Source organism: Nymphaea colorata, chromosome 6 (genome assembly GCF_008831285.2).
Source record: "Nymphaea colorata isolate Beijing-Zhang1983 chromosome 6, ASM883128v2, whole genome shotgun sequence".
Classification (NCBI taxonomy): Eukaryota; Viridiplantae; Streptophyta; class Magnoliopsida; order Nymphaeales; family Nymphaeaceae; genus Nymphaea; species Nymphaea colorata.
In genome coordinates this window covers 24,871,946-24,897,704 of record NC_045143.1, presented here as the reverse complement: position 1 = coordinate 24,897,704, position 25,759 = coordinate 24,871,946, and the positions used below count along the sequence as shown (strand labels likewise).

General features: G+C 41.6%; 1 protein-coding gene across 2 annotated transcripts in view; it reads right to left on the bottom strand.

Annotated features, from left to right (window-relative positions):
- The window catches only part of LOC116256012 (uncharacterized), a 121,747-nt gene that overhangs the window by 60,845 nt on the left and 35,143 nt on the right, over positions 1-25,759 (bottom strand). The gene's annotated exons all lie outside the window — the stretch shown is intronic.

The window sequence follows — 25,759 nt, the reverse complement described above, 5'->3', positions numbered from 1 at the left end:
AAATGTGTGTATGCATGCAAATGAATTGATATATGATATGATTTGTTTTGAAAAGCTATTAGAAGCTTGTTTTGAAAATGCTACGCATTTGCATGTGCATACTAGAATTGATAACTGTTTAGGACAAATGAGGTGGGGTATCGAGTCGAGTGTCTCCTCGACCCCAATTGTGCATTAGAAAGCATCCTAGAATGTTTTGTATCATCCTTGTCTGTGGTTGTGATTCCCAGGAGTGTTACAGAGGCTCAGAGTGACCCCAAGTGGACTCATGCCATGCAAGAAGAGATGGAGGCCTTAGACAGAAATCAGACATGGGAGGTGGTAGAGATTCCTGAAGCGGCTCATTTGGTGGGGTCAAAGTGGGTCTACATCATTAAGTACAAACCAGATGGGAACATTGAGAGGTTCAAAGCACGTCTGGTGGCCAAGGGGTTCAGTCAGAAATATGGATCGACTACTTAGAGACGTTTGCCCCAGTTGCGAAGATGAAGACTATTAGAGTTATTATTTCTTTGGCGGTACTGAAGGGTTGGGAGATGTGCCAACTCGATGTTAAAAATGTCTTTCTCAACGGAAATCTCGAAGAGAAAGTATATATGTGTATGCCCCCGGGTTTTGAGAAACCTGAAAAATGTTGTAAACTGAAGAAGGCTTTGTATGGGCTCAAACAGTCTCCCCGAGCATGGTTTGAACGTCTCAGACTTGTTATGAAGAAGCATGGTTACAAACAAGGAAATGGAGATCATACTCTCTTTGTGAAGAGGATAGAGGGTAAAGTTACTCTACTGCTGGTTTATGTTGATGATATGATTGTTACAGGTGATGATGAAAAAGAGATAGCAAGATTAAAGGGTTTACTATCGGCTGAATTTGATCTCAAGGATCTTGGCAAGCTGAAGTATTTCCTTGGTATTGAAATTGCCAGATCAGTTACAACTCTTGTGCTTAATCAAAGAAAGTATACCTTGGATTTACTAAAGGAGACAGGAAAACTGGGATGCAGACCAACGTCTACTCCTCTGGATGCTGGGCACAAACTCGATAGCAAGGATGGAGAACTTTTGTGTGAAGAAGCTAAATGGAGATATCAACGGCTAGTTGGAAAATTGATATACCTCACTCTGACTAGACCAGATATCACCTTTGCTGTAAATGTGATGAGCCAGTTTATGCATGCACCTACGGATGTGCACTTGAAAGCTGTAGATAGAATCATGTGCTACTTGAAGAAGAATCCTGACAAGGGACTTCTATATGTGAAACAGAGGTCTATAGAAATTGAAGAGTATTCTGATGCAGACTGGGCAGGCTGTGTTGACACCAGAAGATCTACGTCAGGGTACTGCGTTTACTTGGGAGGAAATCTAGTTGTTTGGAGAAGCAAGAGACAAGATGTCTGCTCCCGCTCAAGTGCAGAGGCTGAATATAGGGCAGTTGCTACTGGAGTTCAGAGTTGTTGTGGCTAAAGATCTTGCTGACTGATATTGGGATAGAGATTGAAGGGCCTATGAGGATGTATTGTGACAACAAGTCTGCTATTAACTTGGCTAACAATCCAGTACTCCATGATCGAACAAAGCATGTTGAGATTGACCGTCACTTCATCAGAGAAAGAATTGATGCCAGGGAGTTAACATTACCATACATGAAGTTTGAAGACCAAACTGTTGATATTCTAACTAAAGCTTTACATGTAACTCCATTTGAGAGAAATGTATCCAAGTTGGGCATGTTTGATATGTATGCCCAACTTGAGGGGGAGTGTTGACGGATCTTGATGTATGGGTCTGGGTCTGGACCTGATCCATTATGTCCTTGTTTGGGCATACTTATACCATTGTAAACCCTAATCTTGGATGTTAATGAAGAATTAAGAGAGAGTGTGTCTGGCTGCTAGTGGGCACCGACCTCCTCACCCACGGTTTTTTCTCCCTCTTGTTGAGGGTTTTCCACGTTACATCAGTTGTTCTTTACGCTTTTACTTTTCAACAGAATCTAACATATAAAGAAACATAATCACTATAATATCATGATACGCACATGCAATCACATAACTTATCATGGTAATCCCTCACATATTCCACAATATGTAGGAACCGCTCAATAGCTACGATCAACACACATATTGATCATATTCAATTCACTTCATTCACATTTGTTTCATTTACATTCATTTTATTTATATTTGATTCAGTGAATTGACAGCTCATGTGGATGCAAAACACAGGCGCGTGAACAAAATTGAACCAGCGTTGACGCGATACGGGTGTTAGACGCTTCATTTCTCTCTCACGCACGCTCCCCCTCTCGTCTGTTTTCTTTCCCTCGTCCTCTGCTCTTTCTCCCGTCAGCTTTCTCTCGCCCTCACCATGTCTCATTCACGTTCTATCGCTATATTCTCCCTCAGCCGAGCCCTCTCTCACTCAATTTCTTCTGTTGTTTTAGCTTCATATTTTGATGGTTTAGCAAGAAGAACAGCACCCTAACCTTGTCGTGAACCATCAGTTTGTATAACTAAGTAATTTGTACTCAAGGGTAATCGTAAAGGTTTGAGATTACTGACCAGTTGTTTGATTTTTTGGACTTGCTCAATATCTTCCTCATTGAAGTAAATGACTCTGTTTGGTCTTAATTTAGCATATAACCCTGCTATGAGTTTGTGTAATTGAGGAATGTAAGGCCTAGCATAATTTAGGATTCCTAAAAATTGTTGTAGGGACTTTTTGTCTTCTATTTTATCAAGGAAATCTTTTAGAATTTTTTGTACAATATGAGGCTGGAGGTTAATGTAGCCATTTCCAATTTCTGTTCCAAGGAATTTTATGTGTTTTTAATAAGTCAATTTTGGTCTTCGAAATGATTATTCCTTGTTCTTCAAAAACACTAAAGATTTGTTTCAGATGTGAAATATGTTTTTTTTTTGTTTTGGAAAAAACTAGAATGTCATCTATGTAGACAACTGAAAATTCTTTGCAAGTTTGTAAGGGAGTGTCCATTTTTCTTTGGAAAACACTAGCTGCATTTTTAAGTCCAAAAGGCATTACGACCCATTCAAAATGCCTTTGAGGACATGTAAAAGTTGTCCATTCAATGGATTCTTTGGCCATCTTGACTTGCCAAAATTCACTTTTACAATCAAACTTTGAAAAATACATTTTATCTTGGATTCTTTGTATCAGGACATCTTTATATGGAATATTATATCTGTCATCTCGGGTGTTATCATTAAGTCTCCTGTACTTTATTACCATTCAGGTTTTTCCTCGAACTTGTTCTGAATGTTTGTTAACAATGAAAGCAGAAGATCGATGAGGACTACTCCTTTTTTGTATGATTTTAAGGGTTAATAATTCCATTATATGTTTATCTAGTTCTTTTTCTTCTTCTGGGGAATGTTTAATATTGGCTGTTTTAATTCTTAAATCTGGATTGATTATGTCTAGTTTACATTCTATTTTATTTTTATCCCAATATTTTTGGGGTTCATTCCCAATAATTTCTAATTTTGACAACCTTGGGGTTCAAAAATCCAACCTACATCTGTCAAACTCTTCCAGACACCCAGTACGTGTCAACATTAATAGACAACGAAACAAAAGCACTCTAACCCAACTATGATGGACTTTTAGAAATTAGTACAGCAAACTATGAATGTCCAACTTATATCTTTGATAGTAAGAGGATACTAAACCTACTTGAAAATATAGGAATCAATTCTACCTACCCAGAACTTGACGATGCCATCTCAAGGTTGTCAAAATTAGAAATTATAGGGAATGAACCCCAAAAATATTGGGATAAAAATAAAATAGAATGTAAACTAGACATAATCAATCCAGATTTAAGAATTAAAACAGCCAATATTAAACATTCCCTAGAAGAAGAAAAAGAACTAGATAAACATATAACGGAATTATTAACCCTTAAAGTCATACAAAAAAGTAGTAGTCCTCATCGATCTTCTGCTTTCATTGTTAACAAACATTCAGAACAAGATTGAAGAAAAACCTGAATGGTAATAAATTAGAGGAAACTTAATGATAACACCCGAGATGATGGATATAATAATCTAGATAAAGATGTCCTGATACAAAGAATCCAAGATAAAAAGTATTTTTCAAAGTTCGATTGTAAAAGTGGATTTTGGCAAGTCAAGATGGCAAAGAAACCATTGAATGGACAGCTTTTACATGTCCTCACGGGCATTTTGAATGGGTCGTAATGCCTTTTGAACTTAAAAATGCACCAAGTGTTTTCCAAAGAAAAATGGACACTGCCTTACAAACTTGCAAAGAATGTTCTGTTAAGACGTGTTTATACTCAGTATTAGGCTTGAGAGGGCACTTGTGTAATAATGTTTCTTTTTAATGACTTTCTTGTAACTTATCCCTCTCCTCTAGTCTATATAAAGAGGAGTTAGGGATTCTTTCGAGGTGAATCAAAGTTTAGCTCTCTTAAATTCATCATGGTATCAGAGCACCAGCCGTCTCCTCCTCAGCGAGTTGTCGCCGACTGAGCGGCGCCGGCCGCCGCCTGATCGGCGTCAGCTGCCGCCGCCCGACCCAGCCCTGCCCATTGCCGCCCTGTCCATTGTCGCCCGACCCCGCCCTGTCCATTGCCGCCCGACCCAGCCCTGCTGCCCCTCGTCGCCCTACCCATTGTCCGCCTGCGCCCGTCTGCCTGCGCCCGTCCGCCTGCGCCGCCGCCGCGTGTGCACTCTGCCGTTGCTCCGCCCAGCAGACTGAACGCATGCGCCCGTTGCTGCTTCGCCTGTCATCTTCGCCGCCGCCTCAACGCTGATTTTCCTCTCAGCGTCTTTCCGCTGCTACTGCTCCGCCGCTGCTCTGCACGCTGCTCCTCCGCTGCACGCTGCTCCGCCGCTGTTCCGCCGCTGCTCTGCCCGAGGTTCTGCACGCTGATTTTCTTCCCAGCGCCGTCTCTGGTATCTCTCTTCGTTCAGCTCTGCTGTTGCCTCTTCCCGCCGATCAGACTTCTGGATTGCTACATGCGTTAACTGCATATTGCTTCATGATCAGCATGTTGTCTTTCGATATGTGATTGTATTCTTTTTGCCTGCACTTCCTATTCCGTGGCTCGGTTTCCTCCTTGTGTTGAAAGATGTCTGAAATTAGCAGTGGCGCTAATCCCTCTTCCTTTGTATCGTCGGGAGAGATGAAGAGTTCCCCATTTTCCAGCATTATCACCAAAATGGATGGGGGTAATTACGAGATGTGGGCCATGCAAGTAAAAAGAACCTTGATCGCTTATGAGAAGGAACATCTCATATTGGAGCCCGAGCCCATACAGAAGGTAGGAAAATATACTACTTGGTTTAAAGATAATTCGTTGGTTATGGTATGGATTGTTGGTACTCTCTCTCAAGAAATTGCAAATGAAGTCTTGCACAAGGACAGTGCAAAGGATATGTGGGATTCCCTTGCTGCCACGTATTCACAGGCGAGAAATGAAACGCGCATTATGCAGCTTCATCATGATATTCATCAGATGCGACAAGATGGCCGACCTCTTCACACTTATTATTCTAGTCTCAAATCCATGTTTGAGAGACTGAATAGCTACTTTCCCGCATGCAAGTGTGAACAACAAAAGGCATACAGAGATATGCTTATGGTAGGGGTCTTTCTTTCTGGTTTAGACTCTGTTTATGAATCCGCAAAGAACCAAATGCTTACTAGTCCCTCGATTCCTCCTATTGATGAGGCTTACAGTAGGCTCAGCAGAATTCCGATCTCTGCATCGACTGTTCCTGATACCACTTCTGCTATGCTTGCTACTCGTGGCAGAGGTGGACCCTTTTTTGCCAGAGGACGAGGGGGCCGTGGCCGTGGCAATACCCCTTCGCGCCCTGTATGTCAGTTTTGTCACCGCATTGGTCATACTGTGGATAAGTGTTGGCAGAAACATGGCCGTCCAGCTTTTGCAAATCAGACTGTATCTACTGATTCTCCTGAGCAGCCTAAGCCTCAGCACACTGCCTCCTCCAGTGAGCTGCATGTAGATGACATTCTCTCTCAGTTGAGGCACTTGATTGGCGACAGCGCCCATCAAGCCCCTGGTCCGACCACTTCTACTGTTCCTACCGCTGCGAGTGCTTCTTCATCTGGTATGTATTCTGCCTGTACAGTCTGCTCTGCTCCTGACACTACAGATTGGCTTATTGATTCTGGTGCATCGACACATCTCTATGGGGATAAGACGCAATTCACCTCTTACGTCCCTACTCCACTAGGTCGTTCGGTTATTCTAGCAGATGGAAAATATTCACCAGTTGTTGGACATGGAGAGGTCCAACTTACTTCATCATTGCCGCTGCAGCACGTTCTTCATGCACCAGAATTCCCCCATAGCCTACTTTCTATCAGTCAGATTACCAGAGAATTAAATTGTCGTGCTATATTTGACTCTTCCTCTCTTGTGTTTCAGGATATACTAACGGGCAGGGTGATTGGCAGTGGCCGTGAACAGGGAGGTCTCTACAGGCTAGTGCATTCCTTTCCCTTTGCTGGATCTACCTCGTCGGGGTCGTCCTCATCCTCGGCTTATACTTGGCATTTACGTTTTGGACATCTCCCGTTTCAGAAACTGCTGCATGTTCTCCCTCAGCTGTCTCATAAGTCGTCTTTTCAATGTGAGTCTTGTCAGTTAGGCAAACACCATCGGTCATCCTTTCCTCCGCGGTCCAGTAGAAGTAGCCACTCTGTGTTTGAGTTACTTCATTTTCATGTTTGGGGCCCGAGTCGTACTCCTGACCTTCAGGGTCATCGGTATTATCTTGTTGCTGTTGATGATTACAGTCGTGTTAGTTGGGTTTTTCTTATGAAACACAAATCTGAAGCGGGTCATGTAATCAAAAATTTTATCAATGAAATTCTGACTCAGTTTGATACTTGTGTCAAGATTGTGCGCTCTGACAATGCTCTTGAGTTCTGTGCTTCCTCTTTAGAACAATTTTTCAGGGATAAGGGTATCATTCACCAAACTTCTTGTGCCTATACCTCTCAACAAAACGGGGTTGCTGAAAGAAAACACCGCCATATTCTTGATGTCGCCAGAACCATTATCATACACAGCCATGTTCCCCATTCTTATTGGGGAGATGCTGTTCTTACAGCATGCTATCTTATTAATCGCATGCCGTCATCTGTGTTGGGAGATCTTATTCCTTTCTCTGTTCTTTTTCCTGACAGAGAATTGTTTTCTGTTGCACCTCGTATTTTTGGATGTGTTGCCTTTGTTCAGTTGCTTGGTCCTGGAAGAGATAAATTATCCCCTCGGGCTATCAAAACGATCTTTGTTGGTTATTCCCGCACTCAAAAGGGATATCGTTGTTATGATCCTTCTACTCGTCGATATTATGTGAGTGCTGATGTTACATTTTTTGAGTCCACCTCTTATTTCTCTCCAAATGGAACTCAATTAAGGGTGCCTGAATTTAGTGATGAAGTCCACCTTCCTTTACCTCTCATGAGTTATCCACAACCCGTTGCTTCGCGTTTTGGGGCTATCTACCAACGTCGCACTAAACCTGTTCAACCTGCCCCCTGTGCTCATGTGCCTTCACCCAGCATGCCCAAGGTACTTCCTGAACACACAAATCCTGCTGACCATTCTTTATGTGATGATGACACAGGGGACTCTCCAGAGCATGCTCCTGGTCCTCATATTAATGAACTTGATATGCCCATTGCTCAAAGGAAAGGCAAACGCAGTTGCACTTTGCATCCTCTCTCTGGTCATTTATCCATGGCTAGACTCACTCCTACTTACCGACAGTTTGTCAAGGGACTGTCGGCTGTAGCTCTTCCACAGACTCCCATGGACGCTCTTTCTGATCCCAAATGGGCCGCAGCTATGCAAGAAGAGATGGATGCCCTTCAGTCTAGAGGCACCTGGACACTAGTTACTCCTTCATCTGATGCAGCTATTGTTGGTTGTCGATGGGTATTTACTGTTAAATACAGAGCAGATGGCAGCATTGAGAGATATAAAGCTCGCCTGGTTGCTAAAGGCTATACTCAGACTTATGGGGTTGATTATTATGATACCTTCTCTCCTGTGGCACGACATGCTTCTTTACGGGTTCTTCTCGCTGTTGCCGTCAGCAAGAATTGGTCTCTATCACAGCTTGATGTCAAAAATGCCTTTCTGTATGGTGACCTACATGAAGAAGTGTATATGCAGCAACCACCAGGGTTTGTTGCTGAGGGGGAGTGTCAGAAAGTGTGCAGATTGAGAAAGGCAATTTATGGTCTGAAACAAAGTCCTCGAGCTTGGTTCCAAAAATTATCAGAGAATATTGAGAATGAGGGCTTCAGACGTTCTTCGGCTGATCATTCCCTTTTTGTCAAGAAAACTTCTACAGGTACAGTGATAGTTCTTGTCTATGTTGATGATATCATTGTTACAGGGGATGATATTCAGGGGATTTCCAACATCAAGGGCGTCCTTGGACGACACTTTGTCACCAAGGATCTTGGTGAGCTACGCTATTTCCTAGGTATTGAGTTTGACAGAAATCAGAAGGGTCTTATCATGTGCCAAAGGAAATACGTTACTGATGTTTTGCAAGAGACAGGTATGCTAGGATGTCGACCTGCCTCTACACCCATGGACATCAATACTCGCTTGTATGATGATGATACTGAAGATGTTGATGCTAGACAATATAGAGGGATTGTTGGGAAGCTCCTATATATCACTGTTACTCGACCTGATATTGCCTATGCTGTCAGCAGAGTGAGTCAATTTATGGATAAGCCCAAGAAAGTCCATTGGGATGCTGCCATGATGATTCTCAGGTATCTAAAAAATTCACCAGGAATGGGACTCTTCTTTCAAAATGGTACATCTCTCACTATATCTGTGTATGTTGATGCTGACTATGCGGGATGTCACCTTGACAGAAAATCCACTACTGGGTTTTGTGTGTTTATTGGATCCAACTTGGTCACATGGAAGAGTAAGAAGCAGACAGTGGTTGCCAGATCAAGTGCAGAATCTGAGTATAGAGCTATGGCTCAGGCTACTGCTGAAGTTATGTGGGTTAGATCTCTGATGTTGGATCTTACTGTGGAAGTGCCTCTTCCTATGCAATTGTTAGGTGATAACAAAGTTGCTCTGTTTATTGCTAATAATCCTGCTTTCCATGAGAGAACCAAGCATGTTGAAGTAGATTGTCACTATACCAGAGACATGATTCAAAAGGGGTTTGTAAGTACCTCTCATATTTCAACTACAGGGCAAACTGCTGATATTTTTACTAAAGCTCTTGCAAGAGGACCATTCCAAAGTTGTTGTTCCAAGTTGAGCTTGTTTGACATATACGCTCCAACTTGAGGGGGAATGTTAAGACGTGTTTATACTCAGTATTAGGCTTGAGAGGGCACTTGTGTAATAATGTTTCTTTTTAATGACTTTCTTGTAACTTATCCCTCTCCTCTAGTCTATATAAAGAGGAGTTAGGGATTCTTTCGAGGTGAATCAAAGTTTAGCTCTCTTAAATTCATCATGTTCAATTGTCTACATAGATGACATTCTAGTTTTTTCCAAAACCAAAAAAGAACATATTTCACATCTGAAACAAATCTTTAGTGTTTTTGAAGAACAAAGAATAATCATTTCAAAGACCAAAATTGAATTATTAAAAACACATAAAATTCCTTGGAACAGAAATTGGAAATGGCTACATTAACCTCCAGCCTCATATTCTACAAAAAATTCTAAAAGATTTCCCTGATAAAATAGAAGACAAAAAATCCCTACAACAATTTTTAGGAATGCTAAATTATGCTAGGCCTTACATTCCTCAATTACACAAACTCATAGCAGGGTTATATGCTAAATTAAGACCAAACACAGTCATTTACTTCAGTGAGGAAGATATTGAGCAAGTCCAAAAAATCAAACAACTGGTCAGTAATCTCAAACATTTACGATTACCCCTGAGTACAGATTACTTAGTTATACAAACTGATGGCTCAGCACAAGGTTAGGGTGCTGTTCTTCTTGCTAAACCATCAAAATATGAAGCTAAAACAACAGAAGAAATTTGCCGATATGCTTCAGCAAATTCTTAGAGAAAGGGAATATAACATCTTAAGATATTGAACTCCTAGCTATTATCTATGCTCTTAAGGCATTTGAATTATTCATTCTTAGAAAACAGTTTACTATAAGAACCGACTGTGAAGCTATAGTAAAATTTCATGCTCAGCTCCATGAGACAGGAAAAAGATCATCTGCCAGAAGATGGTTAAACTTCAGAGATAGTGTTTCTGCTTATTCTACACAGGTAACGTTTGAGCATATAAAAGGGAAAGATAACGCTGTTGTTGACATTCTTTCCAGGTTAATCACCTTACAAGATGGATAACATGGCTGAAGACTTATCCAAAGCCATAGATATGGTGATGGCTTATGCAAAAGAACAACAAAAATTACTTGTCGAATTCCTGGACAAGCATACTGAGCTAACAAATCAGCTGGATTCAGCCATGGATTTACCACATACGATTGAAAGAAACTGGGTGACCCTGAAACAAAAAGGTGCAATACCCAGAAAAACCATGAAGGGAAAAATCCGGGACAGACCGGAACATCTCATAATCAAACAGCTGTAACTACAATTGCTGATAAAGCCAAATCTTTAGCAAAAGTATATTCAGAAATCAATAATATTACTGATGCAGTGCATGAATATTTTCATACTCTTAAAGATTTGTTTTCTCTCCCTATAGAAGGGCCAAACGAAGAATTTTTATCAGGCCATACAGGGATCTATCCTAGGCTTACGTGTTTTCAGGATGTCATCATGAAATAATACAAAAATGGTTTAAATTTGGATCCTTAGTCCTTCTTTACTTATCACCAACATTAGAAGAAATTTGTCTTTTACCTATGAAATCGAAAAAGCCGTAAAAGAATTTCTTACTGGCAACCCAGGGTTTACAAATGATTCCATTATATTTTTAAAATTCCATTCTGCAGCCCCAGATCTGGTATTGAACCCAGGAACCTCTGTGTGGAAAGAAAAGCGTAGTATACATTTAATCCAAATTGGTTTAGTGGGCAAAGATTTTTCAATTAATGTTTGATGTTTCTCAAAAGCAAAAACCATGTCCTCTCATTGAAGATATGAAAAAGTTCATTCATTATAGAAGAGCTTTGGGAATGAAAGTTCTCGTTAATACTGCCAGAACTCAGGCAGAAAGAGGAATTTGGTGGCATCATGCCAAAAGGTGTGCACTCATCAGTTCACACAAACGAAAAGATCCCACTGCCATGGGAAAACTCCAGTCTTTCATCAATAGGATCGATGATGGAGAAATTCAGAATGATCCAGAGACCAGCAAGCTCTACTAGGCCTCGGCATCAGGTCGGGCCGCCATCGGGTACCTGGTACCCGGCCCAGGCAGGGCCCGAGCCAGATGACGCAGCCCGGGAAGGCCTGGCCCCGTTAACTCACATACTCCCGCCGGAGATCCGCCTCCTCATCTCCCGCTTCATCTCTCGCACTATCTCTTTCTTCTCCTGCGACTACGACATCGCAGAGACCGACAGCGTCAACACCAACGAGCTCTACTCCGCGGTGCAGCTGTACCTTAGCCACCGCAGCTGCGCTCTCAGGCACTCGCGTCTCCCTCTCTCGCCCGTCAACTCCCCCTCCTTCACCCTCGGCCTTCCTTCCAACGACCGCCTCGTCGACTCCTCCCTTCCAACGACCGGCATAGGGGAAATGGCTGTTGAACTTTTCCCACCGCTACCTCAGACGCACTCATGCTTTAGGGCTACTACGCAAGGGCCATTGGCTGCGACCCCAATTGAGGGGCATAAGGCTGAAACCCTACGGGAAGGTGTGTCTATCTTTGGACATCTACGTTTGGACATTGGATGAAGGCTCAAACGGGTCGGGCCGGGCCCAGGCCCGTGCTTCGGGCCCGACGGGCCGACCCGGGCCGGGTCTTACCGGGTCGGGCCGGCCCGATGCCCAGCCCTAAGCTCTACCCCCAGCTTATCAAGCATGCGGCAGGAACCTGTCATATGTGCAGCCGCACAACATCCACGGGAGAAAAAGAAGGATACAAAGTTTTCACAATGACAAAGCCAGCTAGAGGACGTGGAACCCCTACGCCAGCAAAGCCATCATTTCGGCTAATGTATCAAAGGGAAGGATCTGATTCCTCTCCTGAAGATATGTCTGTATAAGACTATAAGTTAAAAATGTAAAGTTATATCAAGTTAAGGTGCCTACGTGTTCTCCACCAACAGCCTTATCCCTTCACTCACTACCGCAATATGCGGAAAAGCTGATGATAAGGATCGTGATGGTGACACGTATGGTGACTAGAAAAGTAGCTGGCCTCTGAGAACGAAGAAAGAAAGCAAAGAGTGGAAGAAAAGAGACTTCCTGATCCTTTTCAAATGTCCCTATTCAAGTTTGTAAAAGCCATAGGCTAAAAAGACCTCTCCTGAAGAGGATTTCAGTTATTTCAATAAAGGAGTGTTCCTAACGACTGTAAGTCTTCCTTATTTATCTGCTTTCTTTTCTCGATTCTTAGTCAATTATGCATTTTTCTCGTAAGCAAAGTCTTTATCTTCAAACTGAATTGCTACGGGTTAATATCATGATTGGCCGACATGCCTTTAGAAAAAAGACCCATTTAGTAGTTAGTAGGTTTGTTTTGAAGGCAAGGGAAAGAGCATATTTAGGCAAGGGACAGGTGCAGAGTTTAAGAGATTTACATTTGGTATCAGAACCACCTCCTTGAAAATCACTTGGTTCTCTTCAAGAGATTTTAAAACACTATGAGTGAAACTCGTACGAGTATCGAGTCTCCTATAATTTCTAGAAAACAGAGGCAGCATCGCCATCTATTGTCCATACTAGGATATCTTGGGCAATTAGAGCACTTTGTGCTTAGACTGCCTTCTTTAAACTTCCAATCATGCATGCATTCAGTATTCATTTTCAGAATCATAAATGTCTAGGAAATCATTAAGAATTGTTTCATTGGATTTTGTAAATTCATTTACTAAAGGATAGTCATCTTCAGAACTCAGTTGTGTTTTATCATATTCTTCAATAGAGATAATTGAATATACTGACTCAGTTTCAATGACATATTCATCAATATTAATTAATTCTTGATTTGTGGTATTAATTAATGTTACTTCTCTTGTATAAGCATTTAGGAGCTTAGGACAGCTACTTCCCAAATGATCGTTTTCATTACAAACAATGCAACAAAGTTTGCTTTTATAATTTCTACGTTTATCATATTTTCTGACATGTTTTTCGTTATTTAAATAAGGTGCTTTTTGTTTTGATTTTCGTAGAAAATATCTTTTTGTTTTTCTTCTAGGAACTTCTTTTGGACGTCTTCTTCGTTTCTTATGTTTTTTGTCTGTAGAAACACGCAGTAGAAAGGGGGAAAAGAAAAGCCACACAGGATTTACGTGGAAAACCTCAGAAAGAGGTGAAAAACCACGGGAAAGCTCTAACCTAGGGGCAAAACCGCAACCCTAGGAGAGAGAAAACTCTATTCACTTAATCAACAATTACAATAAGTGATAGAATAAAAAGAGGGAGGAAGAGAGACCCGCCTAGAGAACCGAGCCTGTCCTCGGTTCCCGCTCCCATGGGTACCGGGTCCATATCCGGACCTGGTTCCCTATACATTGTATTCTAACACTCCCCCTCAAACTTGGCATACATGTCAAACATGCCAAGCTTGCTAGCATTCTTTTCAAATTGAGATGTACATAAGGCCTTAGTTAGAACATCTGCAATTTGATCTTCAAACTTCATATAAGGAAGGATCAACTCCTTTGAATCTATGCGCTCCCGTATGAAGTGGCGATCTATCTCGACATGTTTGGTTCTGTCATGCAGGACGGGATTATTTGTCAGGTTAATCGCAGACTTATTGTCACAATACATTTTCATCTTCTCTTCAGTTTCAATTCCAATATCTGCTAGAAGAATCTTTAGCCATAACATCTCTGTCATAGCAACAGCCCTATATTCAGCATCAGCACTGGATCTAGAACAGACCTCCTGCCTTTTACTCTTCTATACCACCAGGTTTCCCCCTAGAAAGATGCAGTACCCTGTGGAAGACCTTCTGGTATCCGTGCAACCAGCCCAATCAGCATCAGAGTATCCTTCAATATCAAGTTTGTCCTGCCGAGTATACAGTAACCCTTTACCTGGGTTATTCTTCAGGTACCCCAACACTCTTTCTGCACTCTTCCAGTGGCAATCAGTAGGAGCATGCATAAACTGACTCAACACATTTACAGCATAAGTAATATCAGGGCGAGTAAGAGTCAGATAAATAAGCTTACCAACAAGCCTCTACTACCGTCCTTTTCCTTCTTCATCTAGGATGTTACCAGTTTTGATACTTATCTTTGTACCTGACTCCATTGGAGTTAGAAAGGGCCTGCATCCCAGTTTACCTGTCTCTTTCAGGAGGTCCAGAGTGTACTTCCTTTGGCTCATAACAAGCTCTGTCTCTGATCGTGCAATCTCTATTCCCAGAAAGTACCTTAATTTTCCCAGATCTTTAAGGTCAAATTCAGCAGCTAACCTCTCCTTCATCTTCCTTTTCTCTTCTTCATCATCACCTGTGACAATCATATCATCAACATACACAAGAAGAATGTTCACTAGGTCACTTCTCTGCTTAATGAATAGGGTATGATCACCATTTCCTTGTTTGTACCCATTTGTCTTCATTACCACCCTCAGTCTTTCAAACCATGCTCTACGGGACTGCTTCAGGCCGTACAGGGCCTTCTTGAGATGACAACATTTTCCACTTTGAGCATATCTGGGAGGCATGCTCATATAGACCTCCTCCTCTAGATGGCCGTTCAAGAAGGCATTCTTGACATCAAGCTGGTCCATGCCCCACTTCTTTTGCACTGCAAGTGCCAAAATGACTCTCACAGTCTTCAGTTTTGCAACAGGAACAAAGGTTTCAAGATAGTCAATTTCGTATTTTTGGCTGAACCCCTTTGCAACCAGGCGAGCTTTATATCGTTCCACAGTGCCATCAGGTTTATACTTCACACTAAACACCCACTTGGACCAACTAAATGAGTCCCCTTGGGAATATCGACCACTTCCCACGTGTTGTTCTTTGCCAAAGCATCCATCTCCTCTGTCATAGCCTGTAGCCATTTAGGATCCTCTCTAGCACCTTCCACACACCTGGGAATCACAGACATAGACAGAGTGGTAATAAAGCATTTGTATTCTTTACTGTGTTTTGAATATGAGACAAATCTCTGAATACGGTGAGAAGTACATGACCTGGTCCCCTTGCGCAGGGCTATGGGAAGCTCTTCATTCATTGGACTTGGTTCATTCGGGGAACTCACAGGATTGAGATTGGTTACATCAACAGTCTCAACCACATCTTTCTCCTTTCTAGTGTAAACCTGCCCAAACAAATGATCACGGGATGTGGGCTGATCAACCACAGGGCCCCCTTCCACATGACTGTCTTTATCATCTCTGACTGTATCTTCCACACTGTGACTAAGTCTGTAGTCCAAAACTGAATAAGCTGATTTGGAGAATACTCTTCCACACTGTCCCCTATACACTCCCCCTGAAGAGGATTCGCCGGAAAATACGCCTCATGTTCATGAAAGGTAACATCAGAGTGGCGCAGCGGAAGCGTGGTGGGCCCATAACCCACAGGTCCCAGGATCGGAACCTGGCTCTGATACCATGTAGAAACACGCAGCGAAAGAAGAGAAAGAAAAGCCACACAGAATTTACGTGGAAAACCTCAGAAAGAGATGAAAAACCACGGGGAAGCTCTAACCTAGGGGCAAAACCGCAACCCTAGGAGAGAGAAAACTTCATTCACTTAATCAACAATTACAATAAGTGATTAGAATTAAAAGAGGAAGAGAGGCCTGCCTAGGGAACCGAGCCTGTCCTCGGTTCCTGCGCCCATGTGTACCGGGTCCATATCCGGACCCGGTTCCCTATAACACTGTATTCTAACAGTGATCTTCCTAAAAAGGGTAACGTACGAGTTTCACTCATAATGTTTTAAAATCTCTTGAAGAGAACCCAGTGATTTTCAAGGAGGTGGCTCTGATACCAAATGTAAATTTCTCAAACTCTGCACCTGTATGTACTTGTCCCTTGCCTAAATATGCAGTATGCACTTCCCCTTGCCTTCAAAACAAACCTACTAACTGCTAAATGGGTCTTTTTTCTAAAGGCATGTCGGCCAATCATGATATTAACCCGTAGCAATTCAGTTTGAAGATAAAGACTTTGCTTACGAGAAAAATGCATAATAGACTAAGAATCGGGAAAAGAAAGCAGATAAATAAGGAAGACTTACAGTCGTTAGGAACACTCCTTTATTGAAATAACTGAAATCCTCTTCAGGAGAGGTCTTTTTAGCCTATGGCTTTTACAAACTTGAATAGGGACATTTGAAAAGGATCAGGGAGTCTCTTTTCTTCCACTCTTTGCTTTCTTTCTTCGTTCTCAGAATGCTGCCCCCTCGTCAAGGAGGAGAAGGCTATCTATAAGCACCATAGAATTCTCGCGAAGGAGAACAGCTGGAGCTCATTATTGCAAAAGACAAACTACTTTGGCCTTGTGGAGGCCAGCTACTTTTCTAGTCACCATACGTGTCACCATCACGATCCTTATCATCAGCTTTTCCGCATATTGCGGTAGTGAGTGAAGGGATAAGGCTGTTGGTGGAGAACACGTAGGCACCTTAACTTGATATAACTTTACATTTTTAACTTATAGTTTTATACAGACATATCTTCAGGAGAGGAATCAGATTCTTCCCTTTGATACATTAGCCGAAATGATGGCTTTGCTGGCGTAGGGGTTCCACGTCCTCTAGCTGGCTTTGTCATTGTGAAAACTTTGTATCCTTCTTTTTCTCCCGTGGATGTTGTGCGGCCTTACATATGACAGGTTCCTGCCGCATGCTTGATAAGCTGGGGGTAGAGCTTGCTGGTCTCTGGATCATTCTGAATTTCTCCATGGTCGATCCTATTGATGAAAGACTGGAGTTTTCCGAAGGCCGTGGGATCTTTTCGTTTGCATGAACTGATGTTGGTGGAGGCATGATACCACCGAACTTTCATTCCCAAAGCTCTTCTATAATGAATGAACTTTTTCATATTTTCAATGAGAAGATATGGTTTCTGCTTTTGAGAAACATCAAACATTAATTGAAAATCCTTGCCCACTAAACCAATTTGGATTAAATATATACTACGTTTTTCTTTCCACACAGATGTTCCTGGGTTCAATACCAGATCTGGGGCTGCAGAATGGAATTTTAAAAATATAATGGAATCATTTGTAAACCCTGGGTTGCCAGTAAGAAATTCTTTTACGGCTTTTTCGATTTCAGGAGGTAAAAGACGAATTTCTTCTAATGTTGGTGATATGTAAAGAAGGGCTACGGATCCAAATTTAAACCATTTTTGTATTATTTCAGGATGACATCCTTGAAAACACGTAAGCCTAGGATAGATTCCTGTATGGTCTGATAAAAATTCTTCGTTTGGCCCTTCTATAGAGAGAGAAAACAAGTCTTTAAGAGTATGAAAATATTCATGCACTGCATCAAGAATATTATTGATTTCTGAAAATACTTTTGCCAAAGATTTGGCTCTATCAGCAACTGTAGTTACAGATGTCTGACTATGAGATGTTCTGGCCTGTCCTGGATTTTGAGATGTTCCGGCCTGTCCAGGATTTTGAGATGTTCCGGTCTGTCCCGGATTTTTCCCTTCATGGTTTTTCTGGGTAGTTATTGCACCTTGTTTCAGGGTCACCCAGTTTCTTTCAATCGTATGTAGTAAATCCATTACCCTTTTTAGGAAGATTACGTGAAACAGCCTCTTCTAGCAACCAAAATCAATTTACTTTCTTAAGTGATGTCTTGCGAAGAAGAAGAGATAGAGCATATTCTTCTTCACATAATGTCCAATTAGAAGAAATTGCTGAAATTCCCAAAGATCAGCAAGAAAGAGGACTAAGTCAAGTCCTAAACCCTAAAATCCTCTACCACCATAACGAGTGGAGACGATTACAAGGCAGATGTAATTATAACAAAGTACTTGCTATGTCAGTCTTAGAAAATCAGACAGAAACAATTCCTCTGTTAAGTATTGAAGGTGTCAGAACCTTAAAACAACGTGAATATAATTTAATTCACATAGGTATTATTGTTGTAAAAATCAGGCCAATATACCGCAGAAACACAAGAGCAAAGTGTTTCTTAATGATATTAGATAAAATATTTAAGAAAGTAGCCAAAGCAAATTTGGGTGCTATGGAAATAGACTTAAATAATAGGGCAGAAATGGTTTATTTAATCCCCAATACGTACATGAGCATAAAAGACTTCTATAAATACCTATGCCTGGAAATCCATGGTGTCCAACATTTTCTTATTATATTGTTCACTCAAGTTTAATAATTTTCCATTCATGATTATAAGATCTAGGATTGTATTTGTTGAATTAGAAGATTTTATGTTTCTAGGTAGCTCTTTGAAATACTAAAGAGTTATAAGATCTCTTTAATGTTTCCTTTATTTTTGTTTGATGTAATCTGTAAATCTCCTTTCTACCCTAATCTCTTTATAATGGAGATTAGGGTTAGTGAATGACTAAGGTTTTTCTTTCTCCAATTACGGCTGCTACTCTCTCTCTCTCTCTCCACATCTCACGACAAGGCTCCAAACCTCGCGGCTGCAACATGGTATCAGAGCCATCGTGACCGGCGACGTGAAGAAAACAGTGGCTGGGGCGTGAACCAGGCTGCCGACGTGAAGAAAAACTGCCGTCGGCTTCTCCTCCTAAGGCTATCTCTTCCACCGCCTTCTTCTCCATCTCCCTCTTCCGTCTCCTACTCCTGCTACACACGTTCAGTTCCAGTTGACTGTCTTTCAGCAACTGAACCGTGTGGAGGAGTCTATTCACGCTATGAAATCTGTGTGAATAGACTCCAGCTATGGATGTCTAAATATATTTTTTTTATCGCAGCTGGGTGGGAGTCTACGGTAGTTTATGTTGAATATTCTTTTTCCTGTCGCTATTCATTATTAGTGGCAAATAATCTGTGGTACAGCAGCATTAGATGCATAAATAGATAAGTTGTTGGTTACTAAAGACAGTGCAAGCAGTGGAATTTTTTTCTAGCCGTTGGATTGCTGGATTTTCTCTGTCGTGGGGCTGTTGGACAGCAGTCTTCTATTTTTATTGCTGGTGCTGTCAGCATTCTATTTGTGTTGCTGGATTTCATCTGTCGTGGGAGTGTTGGACAGCAGTCTATCGTGGGATTTTCTGTATTGTTAGGTTGTTGTTTTCTGCCGTAGGGTTGCTGTCAACAGTTGGACAGCAATCTGTTATCGTGGAGTGTTCAGAAGCTGTTTGGGAAAGTATTTTTGCATCTAATATTGCTGTGTGGTGTTGGACATATGTTATTGGCTTACTGCTGATCAGTCGCAGTCTTCATTGATATATATATATATTCTCGCTTGCTGGTGGTGGGTGATCATTGCCGTGTGGTGTTGGACATATGTTATTGGCTTACTGCTGATCAGTCGCAGTCTTCATTGATATATATATATATATATATATATATATATATATATATATATATATGTATATATATATATATTCTCGCTTGCTGGTGGTGGGTGATCATTTGTGGGCTGATTTGCGATGGCAGAAAATCCCAACACTGACTTTTGTCATGAGGTTAAGAGTGGAGGAAATCCATTCTCTTATGGTTCTACTGTAAAGTTAGATGGATCTAACTATGAGATTTGCTCTCGTGTGTTTATGATGTGTGTGACTGGACATCGAAAGGAGCATGTTATCAAAGAAGATGAGAATGTGGAAAAGAGTGGGAAATATATTTCGTGGAAGGAAGATAACAATATTGTCATGTCTGAGATCATGAATAGCGTGCAACCACACATTACTTCTACTATTGCATTTTATACCTCTGCCAAACACATGAGGGATTTTCTAAAACAAACCTACTCGAATGACAAGAATGTTAGCAAGATATTGCAGGTTGAGGAGGAATTACTTAATTTGCAACAGGGCGACCAGAGTCTGGCTTAGTATTTCGCTTCTGTCAAGTCAATCTATGAACGACTTAAAGCATTACGTCCTCCTTGTCCAACATGCCATAAGACCCACGGTGAACAGTCCATGGTTGCAAAGTTTCTGCAGGGTCTCTCTTCTGAATATGCAGTAGCAAAGGCACAGATGTTGACTGGAGCAAAGATCCCTGACCTGGCTGAAGCCCACAACAGACTCAGCCGTCTTCTTGTTACTCTCTCTCCGCCCTCTAGTGATATCCATGCCTCTGACTTGGCAGCATCAGGAGGTCGTGGACGCAATTCATTTAGGGGAAGAGGCATGGGTCGTGGGTCAGGAGGAGGTCGGGGGAGATTTCAGTGCAACTATTGTGGGAAAATAGGGCATTTGGAAGACAGATGTTGGGATAAACATGGTCGTCCTACCGCGGCACTGCTCCTAGGAAGAAATGTTGCATCTAAGCTGGGAAAGAACTCTTTACAGTCTCCTATTGGATCTGCCCAAGCAGCGTCATCAGTGGTCGATGGGTCTTCATCGTCTTCTCACCCTGAGACAGTGACTCTGAGCATCAACAAGTCAGAGTATGAGGACTTCCTGGTATACAGATCTATCCAGCCATCGGCCTCTACAGTCATGATAGACAGTGCTATGTCCGTTGATACTGTCCCACATGATACAGGTACTACTTGGATTATTGATTCAGGAGCATCGAGACACTTTGGTAGTAGACCTTCTATGTTTACTGTCCTGCACCCATTACCTTAGACACGTCATGTAAGACTTGCAAATGGTCGATGATCACCTATTATAGGTTATGGAGATATGAAGATCTCTCAGTCTATGACTATTCCTAATGTGTTATATGCTCCTAAGTTTCCCACAAATTTGTTATCGGTTGGACAATTGATTAATGATTCACATTATCGTGTTACATTTGACTCTGGTGTATGTTCATTTCAGGACTTGCAAACTGAGAAGACGATTGGTGGAGGCTATGAAAAAGGGGGCATCTACTTTCTGTCGAATCCAGTGGGTATTGCAGCATCGTCGATCACCTCATTGTCCTCCTCCTTCCAGTGGCATCTCAGACTTGGTCATCCATCTATCTCCAAGCTCTGTCATCTTCTTCCTCATCTTTCAGTACCAGAGTCATTTCAGTGTGAATCTTGTCAACTAGGCAAACACACTCGTAGTAGTTATTTATCGAGTCTGAGTCTGTCCAGTTGTGGACTATTTGATCTTCTTCATGTTGATGTGTGGGGTCATAGCAAAGTTGCTAGTAGGTCAAGATTTCGTTATTTCCTAGTCATTGTTCATGATTATTCTCGAGTCACTTGGGTCTTCCTTTTGAAAGAAATGTCTGAAGTCGTATGTTCTCTCAAAAACCTTATTATTGAAATAAAGACCCAATTTGGTATTCTTGTAAAAAGCATTCGCACTAATAACGCTCCTGAGTTCAAGGCATCTACCTTAATGAAGTTTTACTCTGATAATGGCATTTCTCCTCAGTTTACTTGTCCCCATACCTCCCAACAAAATTCAGTAGCTGAAAGGAAACATCGCCAATTTTTAAATGTGGCTCGTTCCCTAATGCTTCATAATAACTTACCTACGTACTTTTGGGGAGATGCCATCCTCACTGCCTGTTATTTAACCAACCGTTTACCCTCATCTTCCATTAACAAGGTTCCCATTAAACTTGTGCATCCCCAACGACCCTTATTTCCAGTGGCTCCCAAAGTATTTGGTTGCACATGTTTTGTTCACATACTTGGCCCCACGTGTAATAAATTGGATGCCCAAGCCATTAAGTGCATCTTTATAGGCTGCTCCAGAAACCATAAAGGCTACAAATGCTTTGACCCATTAACTCAAAAGGAGTATATCAGTGCGCATGTCACGTTCTTTGAGTTTAAACCTTATTATAGCTCCACTTCTATCTCTACTGAGATGCCACGGTCACCAGACCCACTACCTATTCCTCCTATTCCTTTGGAGTCATTCCCTTTTGAATCTCCTTCTAAAGACACTCTAGCTATAGTGTCCAAGTTTCGTGATCGTCTGCGGGTCTACACACGTCGACAGGACCCCTCTCATGATCCTTCACCAACCGCTTCTCAGGAGATGAGTTCATCTGAAGTGAGTAGCCTTGGTCCATTTGATCCCTGTCAAGACTTACTATTGTTCTTCGCAAAGGCAAGCGACAATGTACTCTGCATCTTATATCTCATTTTTTGTCTACTGACGGTGTGGGTAAAAGTATGCAACAGTTTATTCCCGCTCTGACTGCTCATACAGTTCCTACGTATCATCAGCAGGCTTTATTAGATACCTAGTGGAAACAGGCTATGCAAGATGGGATGGATGCATTAGTTGAGCGAGGCACCTGGGAACTTGTTGATCCTCCTCTTGATTGAGACATTGTTGGCTCTAAGTGGGTATTCACAGTGAAATATAATTCTGATGGTTCTGTGGAACGATACAAAGCTCGGTTGGTTGCTAAGGGCTACACACAGACTTACGGGGTGGATTTCTTTGAGACTTTCTCTCCAGTTGCTCGGTTGGGAACCATTCGTCTTATCATTTCAGTGGTTGTACACCATGACTGACCCATGCATCAGCTTGATGTCAAAAACGCCTTTTTGTATGGTGACCTTGATGAAACTGTCTATATGCAACAACCACCAGGGTTTGAACGACAGGGGGAGTGCGGAAAAGTGTGCAAACTGAAGAAATCTATTTATAGACTCAAGCAGAGTCCTCGTGCGTGATTTCACAAGTTCTCTGAGGTAGTCTCAAAGTGTGGCTTTGCAAGATCTCCCCTTGATCATTCATTGATTATCAAGAAGACTTCCAGGGGTATAACCGTTCTAGTGGTTTATGTTGATGACATTATCCTGACAGGCGACTCCGATCAAGAAATTTCTGATGCAAAGTTGTTTCTTCAAAAACACTTTGTGACGAAAGATCTTGGTCCACTACGTTATTTCTTGGGAATAGAGGTTGCTCGCAATAGGGATGGTGTCGTTCTCTCTCAACGGAAGTATGTTCTTGATTTATTGCAGGACACTGGGATGCTAGAAGCCAAACCAGCTAATCTACCTATGAGTCCACGCATACATATTCATGATGACCAAGGAGAATTAGTGGATTCTCGATCATATAGATCCCTTATTGGAAAACTCCTCTATGTTACTGTGACCTGAGCAGACATTAGTTTTGCAGTGAGAAAGCTAAGTCAATTTATGGAAAAACCCAGAAAAGTTCAGTGGGATGCTGCTTTGATGGTGGTCAACTATCTGAAATCGTCTCCTGGCAAAGGCCTTTTGTTCACAAAAGGCAAGACCCTAGAAGTGGAAGCTTATAGTGATGCTGACTATGCTGGCTCAGTCGAAGACAGGAAATCTACCACAGAATTCTGTGTATTTGTGGGAGGTAACCTTATATCGTGGAGAAACAAAAAACAAGGTGTGGTGTCAAGATCTAGTGCAGAATCCGAATACAGGGCTATGGCTCAAACTGCAACAGAAATGACTTGGGATAGATCCATGCTATCTAGCCTAAGTGTGTCTATTCCGCTTCCCATGAAGATGTATTCTGACAATCAAGCAGCCACATACATTGCAAACAATCTAGTTTTCTATGAAAGAACTAAACATATTGAAGTGGACTGCCATTACATTTGGGATCTCGTTCAAGGAAGAACCATTGCCACTATTCATGTTCCTTCAGAAGACCAAGCTGCAGATATCTTCACCAAAGCTCTCCCCATTGGTGATTTTTGTAGATGTTGTGACAAGCTGAGCATGTTTAATATGTATGCTCCAGCTTGAGGGGGAGTGTTGAATTAGAAGATTTGTTTCTAGGTAGCTCTTTGTAATATTAAAGAGTTATAAGATCTCTTTAATATTTCCTTATTTCTATTTGATGTAATCTGTAAATCTCCTTTCTACCCTAATATCTTTATAATGGAGATTAGGGTTAGTGAATGATTAAGGTTTTTCTTTCTCCAATTACGGCTGCTACTCTCTCTCTCTCTCCACATCTCACGACAAGGCTCCAAACCTTGCGGCTGCAACAGTATTTTAACTGTTTATTTTCACCATGATCTTCGTGGTTATAATGTCTACCAAAATGGCAACAATGCTGTATTGGTTCAGTTAATGTGTTAATATATTGTGGTTTTACTAAAGATTGGTCTATAATAGTATTTGTGCATCCTAAGTCAATTAAAGCTTGAACATCAAGCATCGAGTCTCCTATAGTTATTTTGCATCTTACTAAAAGTTGATGAAAATGAGTTGACTCTGAATCCATATTCTTGAATCCAATTATGTCAAACGTTTGTTGGTGCATCAAAGCCATGACCATGGAGAAATTCAAAATGATCCAGAGACCAGCAAGCTCTACTGCCAGCTTATCAAGCATGCAGCAGGAACCTGTCATATGTGCGGCCGCACAACATCCACAGGAGAAAAAGAAGGACACAAAGTTTTCACAATGACAAAGCCAGCTAGAGGACGTGGACCTCCTATGCCAGCAAAGCCATCCCACATTCTCCCCCTCGTTTGTCTTTTCCCTTTGCCTGAATTCTCGCCTTTGTCTCTCTCTCGGTTTCTCTCTATCACTGTCTCTCTCCCGCGCATGTCTCCTTCAGCCGAACCCTCTCCCTCTCAACTGGATGCCCATTTCTCTCGTCCAACCTCTCGCGTGCTCATTCTCACACCCTTTAGGGTTGTTTTGGATTTGGCAGTTGCAGGAATACGTCTTTCCCCTCATACCAACAAATAGAGAGTGGTGAAGGCAACGACAGCATATAGTCTTTGGTGTTTGGTGATTAATCGAGCATTTGGGGTGGCTGCTGGGGACGCCTACAATAGCTAAGACTGTAAGAAGGGTGAACACGTCTAAACAAGCCTAATTTTACAGGATTTTTGCACTAAGAATGTATATAATTATCCTTTTAGCATCATGGGTTAATATTTGAAGCAGTTAGAGAGCATGGTATATATTTTGATAATGTGGGAAGGTTTAGGACCGTTTTGATGAACTTTTGATGCATGCTATCGTCGATATGAATATTATGTTGCTTGTGGAGAAAGGGTACTATTGATGGTTCGCATGGGAAATTAGAATTTGAAAAGACGACAAAACATGTAAGTCATTAAGGTTTGGACATGTGCTGAGGTGCGATGCAAATGCTCGTTCAAGTTGATTTGGTTAATTTACGATCTTTATTAGTGAGCTAATGTTGTCGTCATCAAATTGACAAATGGAGAAACATGATTGCTGGGATGACGTCTCAACTAAGAAAGCAAGTTGAGAAACATACTACTAATAGATTGAATCGAGGTCTTGGAGTTTAAATCGATCAGTCATAACCTCGAACAGATGGGAAAAACTTGTTGGAGGGTTTTACGAGTCGATTCGACCTTTCGGCACCCTATTGAGACGATAACCGCGAGTCAATGGTAATAATGGTGCTTATAAGCATGACACTGAGATTTGAGTTTTGTCATATTCACTGGCAAAATAGAGTTAATGATGAATGAAAGAATAAACGATCACTTGGAATCTTGGATTTACTTGAACTCTTCTGCCAAGAAAAGATGTC